Genomic DNA, 11,383 nt, shown 5'->3' with positions numbered 1-11,383 from the left:
TTTGGGACATGCCATTTTTTGACATTTTTGCCTTACTATAGCCTTGCCTTTTCGGTCATTTTTTCAACATGCATTATTATGGTGTTTTTGGCACTATTTGCAACATTCTATGCTATGGCGCGTCTCGGCACGCTATGTTATGCTATTTAGAGGTGTTTTCAGCAATTTTTGGGACATGCCATTTTTTGACATTTTTGCCTTGCTATAGCCTTGCCTTTTCGGTCATTTTTTCAACATGCATTATTATGGTGTTTTTAGAACTTTTTGCAACATTCTATGCTATGGCGTCTCTCGGCACGCTATTTTATGCTGTTTAGAGGTGTTTTTGGGTGTTTTTGGGACATGCCATTTTTTGACATTTTTGCCTTACTATAGCCTTGCCTTTTCGGTCATTTTTTCAACATGCATTATTATGGTGTTTTTGGCACTTTTTGCAACATTCTATGCTATGGTGTGTCTCGGCACGCTATTTTATGCTGTTTAGAGGTGTTTTTGAGTGTTTTTGGGACATGCCATTTTTTGACATTTTTGCCTTACTATAGCCTTGCCTTTTCGGTCATTTTTTCAACATGCATTATTATGGTGTTTTTAGAACTTTTTGCAACATTCTATGCTATGGCGTGTCTCTGCACGCTATTTAATGCTGTTTAGAGGTGTTTTCAGCAGTTTTTTTGACATGCCATTTTTTGACATTTTTGCCTTACTATAGCCTTGCCTTTTCGGTCATTTTTTCAACATGCATTATTATGGTGTTTTTAGAACTTTTTGCAACATTCTATGCTATGGCGTGTCTCGGAAAGCTATTTTATGCTGTTTAGAGGTGTTTTCAGCAGTTTTTTTGACATGCCATTTTTTGACATTTTTGCCTTACTATAGCCTTGCCTTTTTGGTCATTTTTTCAACATGCATTATTATGGTGTTTTTGGCACTATTTGCAACATTCTATGCTATGGCGCGTCTCGGCACGCTATGTTATGCTATTTAGAGGTGTTTTCAGCAGTTTTTGGGACATGCCATTTTTTGACATTTTTGCCTTACTATAGCCTTGCCTTTTTGGTCATTTTTTTCAACATGCATTATTATGGTGTTTTTAGAACTTTTTGCAACATTCTATGCTATGGCGTGTCTCGGCACGCTATTTTATGCTGTTTAGAGGTGTTTTTGGGTGTTTTTGGGACATGCCATTTTTTGACATTTTTGCCTTACTATAGCCTTGCCTTTTCGGTCATTTTTTCAACATGCATTATTATGGTGTTTTTAGAACTTTTTGCAACATTCTATGCTATGGCGTGTCTCTGCACGCTATTTTATGCTGTTTAGAGGTGTTTTCAGCAGTTTTTTTGACATGCCATTTTTTGACATTTTTGCCTTACTATAGCCTTGCCTTTTCGGTCATTTTTTCAACATGCATTATTATGGTGTTTTTGGCACTTTTTGCAACATTCTATGCTATGGCGGCGTCTCGCACGCTTATGTTATGCTATTTAGAGGTGTTTTCAGCAATTTTTGGGACATGCCATTTTTTGACATTTTTGCCTTACTATAGCCTTGCCTTTTCGGTCATTTTTTCAACATGCATTATTATGGTGTTTTTAGAACTTTTTGCAACATTCTATGCTATGGCGTCTCTCGGCACGCTATTTTATGCTGTTTAGAGGTGTTTTGGTGTTTTTGGGACATGCCATTTTTTGACATTTTTGCCTTACTATAGCCTTGCCTTTTCGGTCATTTTTTCAACATGCATTATTATGGTGTTTTTGGCACTTTTTGCAACATTCTATGCTATGGCGTGTCTCTGCACGCTATTTAATGCTGTTTAGAGGTGTTTTCAGCAGTTTTTTTGACATGCCATTTTTTGACATTTTTGCCTTACTATAGCCTTGCCTTTTCGGTCATTTTTTCAACATGCATTATTATGGTGTTTTTAGAACTTTTTGCAACATTCTATGCTATGGCGTGTCTCGGCACGCTATTTTATGCTATTTAGAGGTGTTTTCAGCAGTTTTTGGGACATGCCATTTTTTGACATTTTTGCCTTACTATAGCCTTGCCTTTTCGGTCATTTTTTCAACATGCATTATTATGGTGTTTTTAGAACTTTTTGCAACATTCTATGCTATGGCGTGTCTCGGCACGCTATTTTATGCTGTTTAGAGATGTTTTTGAGTGTTTTTGGGACATGCCATTTTTGACATTTTGCCTTACTATAGCCTTGCCTTTTCGGTCATTTTTCAACATGCATTATTATGGTGTTTTTAGAACTTTTGCAACATTCTATGCTATGGCGTGTCTCTGCACGCTATTTTATGCTGTTTAGAGGTGTTTTCAGCAGTTTTTTTGACATGCCATTTTTTGACATTTTTGCCTTACTATAGCCTTGCCTTTTCGGTCATTTTTTCAACATGCATTATTATGGTGTTTTTGGCACTATTTGCAACATTCTATGCTATGGCGCGTCTCGGCACGCTATGTTATGCTATTTAGAGGTGTTTTCAGCAATTTTTGGGACATGCCATTTTTTGACATTTTTGCCTTACTATAGCCTTGCCTTTTCGGTCATTTTTTCAACATGCATTATTATGGTGTTTTTAGAACTTTTTGCAACATTCTATGCTATGGCGTCTCGCACGCTTATTTTATGCTGTTTAGAGGTGTTTTTGGGTGTTTTTGGGACATGCCATTTTTGACATTTTGCCTTACTATAGCCTTGCCTTTTCGGTCATTTTTTCAACATGCATTATTATGGTGTTTTTGGCACTTTTTGCAACATTCTATGCTATGGCGTGTCTCTGCACGCTATTTAATGCTGTTTAGAGGTGTTTTCAGCAGTTTTTTTGACATGCCATTTTTTGACATTTTGCCTTACTATAGCCTTGCCTTTTCGGTCATTTTTTCAACATGCATTATTATGGTGTTTTTAGAACTTTTTGCAACATTCTATGCTATGGCGTGTCTCGGCAAGCTATTTTATGCTGTTTAGAGGTGTTTTCAGCAGTTTTTGGGACATGCCATTTTTTGACATTTTTGCCTTACTATAACCTTGCCTTTTCGGTCATTTTTTTCAACATGCATTATTATGGTGTTTTTAGAACTTTTTGCAACATTCTATGCTATGGTGTGTCTCGGCACGCTATTTTATGCTGTTCAGAGGTGTTTTTGAGTGTTTTTGGGACATGCCATTTTTTGACATTTTTGCCTTTACTATAACCTTGCCTTTTCGGTCATTTTTTCAACATGCATTATTATGGTGTTTTTGGCACTTTTTGCAACATTCTATGCTATGGCGTGTCTCTGCACGCTATTTAATGCTGTTTAGAGGTGTTTTCAGCAGTTTTTTTGACATGCCATTTTTTGACATTTTTGCCTTACTATAGCCTTGCCTTTTCGGTCATTTTTCAACATGCATTATTATGGTGTTTTTAGAACTTTTTGCAACATTCTATGCTATGGCGTGTCTCGGCAAGCTATTTTATGCTGTTTAGAGGTGTTTTCAGCAGTTTTTGGGACATGCCATTTTTTGACATTTTTGCCTTACTATAACCTTGCCTTTTCGGTCATTTTTTTCAACATGCATTATTATGGTGTTTTTAGAACTTTTTGCAACATTCTATGCTATGGTGTGTCTCGGCACGCTATTTTATGCTGTTCAGAGGTGTTTTTGAGTGTTTTTGGGACATGCCATTTTTTGACATTTTTGCCTTACTATAACCTTGCCTTTTCGGTCATTTTTTCAACATGCATTATTATGGTGTTTTTAGAACTTTTTGCAACATTCTATGCTATGGCGTGTCTCTGCACGCTATGTTATGCTATTTAGAGGTGTTTTCAGCAATTTTGGGACATGCCATTTTTGACACTTTTGCCTTACTTTAGCCTTGCCTTTTTGGTCATTTTTTCAACATGCATTATTATGGTGTTTTTAGAACTTTTTGCAACATTCTATGCTATGGCGTGTCTCTGCACGCTATGTTATGCTATTTAGAGGTGTTTTCAGCAGTTTTTGGGACATGCCATTTTTTGACATTTTTGCCTTACTATAGCCTTGCCTTTTTGGTAATTTTTTTCAACATGCATTATTATGGTGTTTTTAGGACTTTTTGCAACATTCTATGCTATGGCGTGTCTCGGCACGCTATTTTATGCTATTTAGAGGTGTTTTCAGCAGTTTTTGGGACATGCCATTTTTTGACATTTTTGCCTTACTATAGCCTTGCCTTTTCGGTCATTTTTTCAACATGCATTATTATGGTGTTTTTAGAACTTTTTGCAACATTCTATGCTATGGCGTGTCTCGGCACGCTATTTTATGCTGTTTAGAGATGTTTTTGAGTGTTTTTGGGACATGCCATTTTTTGACATTTTTGCCTTACTATAGCCTTGCCTTTTCGGTCATTTTTTCAACATGCATTATTATGGTGTTTTTAGAACTTTTTGCAACATTCTATGCTATGGCGTGTCTCGGCACGCTATTTTATGCTATTTAGAGGTGTTTTCAGCAGTTTTTGGGACATGCCATTTTTGACATTTTTGCCTTACTATAGCCTTGCCTTTTCGGTCATTTTTTCAACATGCATTATTATGGTGTTTTTAGAACTTTTTGCAACATTCTATGCTATGGCGTCTCTCGGCACGCTATTTTATGCTGTTTAGAGGTGTTTTTGGGTGTTTTTGGGACATGCCATTTTTTGACATTTTTGCCTTACTATAGCCTTGCCTTTTCGGTCATTTTTTCAACATGCATTATTATGGTGTTTTTGGCACTTTTTGCAACATTCTATGCTATGGCGTGTCTCTGCACGCTATTTAATGCTGTTTAGAGGTGTTTTCAGCAGTTTTTTTGACATGCCATTTTTTGACATTTTTGCCTTACTATAGCCTTGCCTTTTCGGTCATTTTTTCAACATGCATTATTATGGTGTTTTTAGAACTTTTTGCAACATTCTATGCTATGGCGTGTCTCGGCAAGCTATTTTATGCTGTTTAGAGGTGTTTTCAGCAGTTTTTGGGACATGCCATTTTTTGACATTTTTGCCTTACTATAACCTTGCCTTTTCGGTCATTTTTTTCAACATGCATTATTATGGTGTTTTTAGAACTTTTTGCAACATTCTATGCTATGGTGTGTCTGCTATTTTATGCTGTTCAGAGGTGTTTTGAGTGTTTTTGGGACATGCCATTTTTTGACATTTTTGCCTTACTATAGCCTTGCCTTTTCGGTCATTTTTTCAACATGCATTATTATGGTGTTTTTAGAACTTTTTGCAACATTCTATGCTATGGCGTGTCTCTGCACGCTATGTTATGCTATTTAGAGGTGTTTTCAGCAATTTTTGGGACATGCCATTTTTTGACACTTTTGCCTTACTATAGCCTTGCCTTTTTGGTCATTTTTTTCAACATGCATTATTATGGTGTTTTTAGAACTTTTTGCAACATTCTATGCTATGGCGTGTCTCTGCACGCTATGTTATGCTATTTAGAGGTGTTTTCAGCAGTTTTGGGACATGCCATTTTTGACATTTTGCCTTACTATAGCCTTGCCTTTTTGGTAATTTTTTCAACATGCATTATTATGGTGTTTTAGGACTTTTGCAACATTCTATGCTATGGCGTGTCTCTGCACGCTATTTTATGCTATTTAGAGGTGTTTTCAGCAGTTTTTGGGACATGCCATTTTTTGACATTTTTGCCTTACTATAGCCTTGCCTTTTCGGTCATTTTTTCAACATGCATTATTATGGTGTTTTTAGTACTTTTTGCAACATTCTATGCTATGGCGTGTCTCGGCACGCTATTTTATGCTGTTTAGAGATGTTTTTGAGTGTTTTTGGGACATGCCATTTTTTGCCATTTTTGCCTTACTATAGCCTTGCCTTTTCGGTCATTTTTTCAACATGCATTATTATGGTGTTTTTAGAACTTTTTGCAACATTCTATGCTATGGCGTGTCTCGGCACGCTATTTTATGCTGTTTAGAGGTGTTTTCAGCAGTTTTTGGGACATGCCATTTTTTGACATTTTGCCTTATAGCCTTGCCTTTTCGGTCATTTTTTCAACATGCATTATTATGGTGTTTTAGAACTTTTGCAACATTCTATGCTATGGGCGTCTCGGCACGCTATTTTATGCTATTTAGAGGTGTTTTCAGTGTTTTGGGACATGCCATTTTTTGACATTTTGCCTTACTATAGCCTTGCCTTTTCGGTCATTTTTCAACATGCATTATTATGGTGTTTTTAGAACTTTTGCAACATTCTATGCTATGGCGTGTCTCGGCAAGCTATTTATGCTGTTTAGAGGTGTTTTCAGCAGTTTTTTGGGACATGCCATTTTTGACATTTTTGCCTTACTATAGCCTTGCCTTTTCGGTCATTTTTTCAACATGCATTATTATGGTGTTTTTAGAACTTTTTGCAACATTCTATGCTATGGCGTGTCTCGGCACGCTATTTTATGCTGTTTAGAGGTGTTTTCAGCAGTTTTTGGGACATGCCATTTTTTGACATTTTTGCCTTACTATAGCCTTGCCTTTTCGGTCATTTTTTTCAACATGCATTATTATGGTGTTTTTAGAACTTTTTGCAACATTCTATGCTATGGTGTGTCTCGGCACGCTATTTTATGCTGTTCAGAGGTGTTTTTGAGTGTTTTTGGGACATGCCATTTTTTGACATTTTTGCCTTACTATAGCCTTGCCTTTTCGGTCATTTTTTCAACATGCATTATTATGGTGTTTTTAGAACTTTTGCAACATTCTATGCTATGGCGTGTCTCTGCGCTATGTTATGCTATTTAGAGGTGTTTTCAGCAATTTTTGGGACATGCCATTTTTTGACACTTTTGCCTTACTATAGCCTTGCCTTTTTGGTCATTTTTTTCAACATGCATTATTATGGTGTTTTTAGAACTTTTTGCAACATTCTATGCTATGGCGTGTCTCTGCACGCTATGTTATGCTATTTAGAGGTGTTTTCAGCAGTTTTTGGGACATGCCATTTTTTGACATTTTTGCCTTACTATAGCCTTGCCTTTTTGGTAATTTTTTTCAACATGCATTATTATGGTGTTTTTAGGACTTTTTGCAACATTCTATGCTATGGCGTGTCTCGGCACGCTATTTTATGCTATTTAGAGGTGTTTTCAGCAATTTTTGGGACATGCCATTTTTTGACATTTTTGCCTTACTATAGCCTTGCCTTTTCGGTCATTTTTTCAACATGCATTATTATGGTGTTTTTAGAACTTTTTGCAACATTCTATGCTATGGCGTGTCTCGGCACGCTATTTTATGCTGTTTAGAGGTGTTTTTGAGTGTTTTTGGGACATGCCATTTTTTGACATTTTTGCCTTACTATAGCCTTGCCTTTTCGGTCATTTTTTCAACATGCATTATTATGGTGTTTTAGAACTTTTGCAACATTCTATGCTATGGCGTGTCTCTGCACGCTATTTTATGCTGTTTAGAGGTGTTTTCAGCAGTTTTTGACATGCCATTTTTGACATTTTTGCCTTACTATAGCCTTGCCTTTTCGGTCATTTTTTCAACATGCATTATTATGGTGTTTTTGGCACTATTTGCAACATTCTATGCTATGGCGCGTCTCGGCACGCTATGTTATGCTATTTAGAGGTGTTTTCAGCAATTTTTGGGACATGCCATTTTTTGACATTTTTGCCTTACTATAGCCTTGCCTTTGCGGTCATTTTTTCAACATGCATTATTATGGTGTTTTTAGAACTTTTTGCAACATTCTATGCTATGGCGTGTCTCGGCAAGCTATTTTATGCTGTTTAGAGGTGTTTTCAGCAGTTTTGGGACATGCCATTTTTGACATTTTTGCCTTACTATAGCCTTGCCTTTTCGGTCATTTTTTTCAACATGCATTATTATGGTGTTTTTAGAACTTTTTGCAACATTCTATGCTATGGTGTGTCTCGGCACGCTATTGTATGCTGTTCAGAGGTGTTTTTGAGTGTTTTTGGGACATGCCATTTTTTGACATTTTTGCCTTACTATAGCCTTGCCTTTTCGGTCATTTTTTCAACATTTATTATTATGGTGTTTTTAGAACTTTTTGCAACATTCTATGCTATGGCGTGTCTCTGCACGCTATGTTATGCTATTTAGAGGTGTTTTCAGCAATTTTTGGGACATGCCATTTTTTGACATTTTTGCCTTACTATAGCCTTGCCTTTTCGGTCATTTTTTCAACATGCATTATTATGGTGTTTTTAGAACTTTTTGCAACATTCTATGCTATGGCGTGTCTCGGCACGCTATTTTATGCTGTTAAGAGGTGTTTTCGGGTGTTTTTGGGACATGCCATTTTTTGACATTTTTGCCTTACTATAGCCTTGCCTTTTTGGTCATTTTTTTCAACATGCATTATTATGGTGTTTTTAGAACTTTTTGCAACATTCTATGCTATGGCGTGTCTCTGCACGCTATGTTATGCTATTTAGAGGTGTTTTCAGCAGTTTTTGGGACATGCCATTTTTTGACATTTTTGCCTTACTATAGCCTTGCCTTTTTGGTAATTTTTTTCAACATGCATTATTATGGTGTTCTTAGGACTTTTTGCAACATTCTATGCTATGGCGTGTCTCGGCACGCTATTTTATGCTGTTTAGAGGTGTTTTTGAGTGTTTTTGGGACATGCCATTTTTTGACATTTTTGCCTTACTATAGCCTTGCCTTTTCGGTCATTTTTTCAACATGCATTATTATGGTGTTTTTAGAACTTTTTGCAACATTCTATGCTATGGCGTGTCTCGGCACGCTATGTTATGCTATTTAGAGGTGTTTTCAGCAGTTTTTGGGACATGCCATTTTTTGACATTTTTGCCTTACTATAGCCTTGCCTTTTCGGTCATTTTTTCAACATGCATTATTATGGTGTTTTTAGAACTTTTTGCAACATTCTATGCTATGGCGTGTCTCGGAAAGCTATTTTATGCTGTTTAGAGGTGTTTTCAGCAGTTTTTTGACATGCCATTTTTTGACATTTTTGCCTTACTATAGCCTTGCCTTTTTGGTCATTTTTTCAACATGCATTATTATGGTGTTTTTGGCACTATTTGCAACATTCTATGCTATGGCGCGTCTCGGCACGCTATGTTATGCTATTTAGAGGTGTTTTCAGCAGTTTTTGGGACATGCCATTTTTTGACATTTTTGCCTTACTATAGCCTTGCCTTTTTGGTCATTTTTTTCAACATGCATTATTATGGTGTTTTTAGAACTTTTTGCAACATTCTATGCTATGGCGTGTCTCGGCACGCTATTTTATGCTGTTTAGAGGTGTTTTTGGGTGTTTTTGGGACATGCCATTTTTTGACATTTTTGCCTTACTATAGCCTTGCCTTTTCGGTCATTTTTTCAACATGCATTATTATGGTGTTTTTAGAACTTTTTGCAACATTCTATGCTATGGCGAGTCTCGGCACGCTATTTTATGCTGTTTAGAGGTGTTTTCGGGTGTTTTTGGGACATGCCATTTTTTGACATTTTTGCCTTACTATAGCCTTGCCTTTTCGGTCATTTTTTTCAACATGCATTATTATGGTGTTTTTAGAACTTTTTGCAACATTCTATGCTATGGCGAGTCTCGGCACGCTATTTTATGCTGTTTAGAGGTGTTTTCGGGTGTTTTTGGGACATGCCATTTTTTGGCATTTTTGCCTTACTATAGCCTTGCCTTTTTGGTCATTTTTTTCAACATGCATTATTATGGTGTTTTTAGAACTTTTTGCAACATTCTATGCTATGGCGTGTCTCGGCACGCTATTTTATGCTGTTTAGAGGTGTTTTGGGGTGTTTTTGGGACATGCCATTTTTTGACATTTTTGCCTTACTATAGCCTTGCCTTTTCGGTCATTTTTTCAACATGCATTATTATGGTGTTTTTAGAACTTTTTGCAACATTCTATGCTATGGCGAGTCTCGGCACGCTATTTTATGCTATTTAGAGGTGTTTTCGGGTGTTTTTGGGACATGCCATTTTTTGACATTTTTGCCTTACTATAGCCTTGCCTTTTCGGTCATTTTTTTCAACATGCATTATTATGGTGTTTTTAGAACTTTTTGCAACATTCTATGCTATGGCGTGTCTCGGCACGCTATGTTATGCTATTTAGAGGTGTTTTCAGCAGTTTTTGGGACATGCCATTTTTTGACATTTTTGCCTTACCATAGCCTTGCCTTTTCGGTCATTTTTTCAACATGCATTATTATGGTGTTTTTAGAACTTTTTGCAACATTCTATGCTATGGCGTGTCTCTGCACGCTATTTTATGCTGTTTAGAGGTGTTTTCAGCAGTTTTTTTGACATGCCATTTTTTGACATTTTTGCCTTACTATAGCCTTGCCTTTTCGGTCATTTTTTCAACATGCATTATTATGGTGTTTTTAGAACTTTTTGCAACATTCTATGCTATGGCGTGTCTCGGCAAGCTATTTTATGCTGTTTAGAGGTGTTTTCAGCAGTTTTTTTGACATGCCATTTTTTGACATTTTTGCCTTACTATAGCCTTGCCTTTTCGGTCATTTTTTTCAACATGCATTATTATGGTGTTTTTAGAACTTTTTGCAACATTCTATGCTATGGTGTGTCTCGGCACGCTATTGTATGCTGTTCAGAGGTGTTTTTGAGTGTTTTTGGGACATGCCATTTTTTGACATTTTTGCCTTACTATAGCCTTGCCTTTTCGCTCATTTTTTCAACATGCATTATTATGGTGTTTTTAGAACTTTTTGCAACATTCTATGCTATGGCGTGTCTCTGCACGCTATGTTATGCTATTTAGAGGTGTTTTCAGCAATTTTTGGGACATGCCATTTTTTGACACTTTTGCCTTACTATAGCCTTGCCTTTTCGGTCATTTTTTCAACATGCATTATTATGGTGTTTTTAGAAATTTTTGCAACATTCTATGCTATGGCGTGTCTCGCACGCTATTTTATGCTGTTAAGAGGTGTTTTCGGTGTTTTTGGGACATGCCATTTTTGACATTTTGCCTTACTATAGCCTTGCCTTTTTGGTCATTTTTTCAACATGCATTATTATGGTGTTTTTAGAACTTTTTGCAACATTCTATGCTATGGCGTGTCTCTGCACGCTATGTTATGCTGTTTAGAGGTGTTTTCAGCAATTTTTGGGACATGCCATTTTTTGACACTTTTGCCTTACTATAGCCTTGCCTTTTCGGTCATTTTTTCAACATGCATTATTATGGTGTTTTTAGAACTTTTTGCAACATTCTATGCTATGGCGTGTCTCGGCAAGCTATTTTATGCTGTTAAGAGGTGTTTTCGGGTGTTTTTGGGACATGCCATTTTTTGACATTTTTGCCTTACTATAGCCTTGCCTTTTTGGTCATTTTT

Source organism: Plectropomus leopardus, chromosome 13, assembly GCF_026936395.1.
Source record: "Plectropomus leopardus strain MGB_pleo_1.0 chromosome 13, ASM2693639v1, whole genome shotgun sequence".
In the NCBI taxonomy this organism is placed as follows: Eukaryota; Metazoa; Chordata; class Actinopteri; order Perciformes; family Serranidae; genus Plectropomus; species Plectropomus leopardus.
This window is presented reverse-complemented; position numbering follows the sequence as displayed.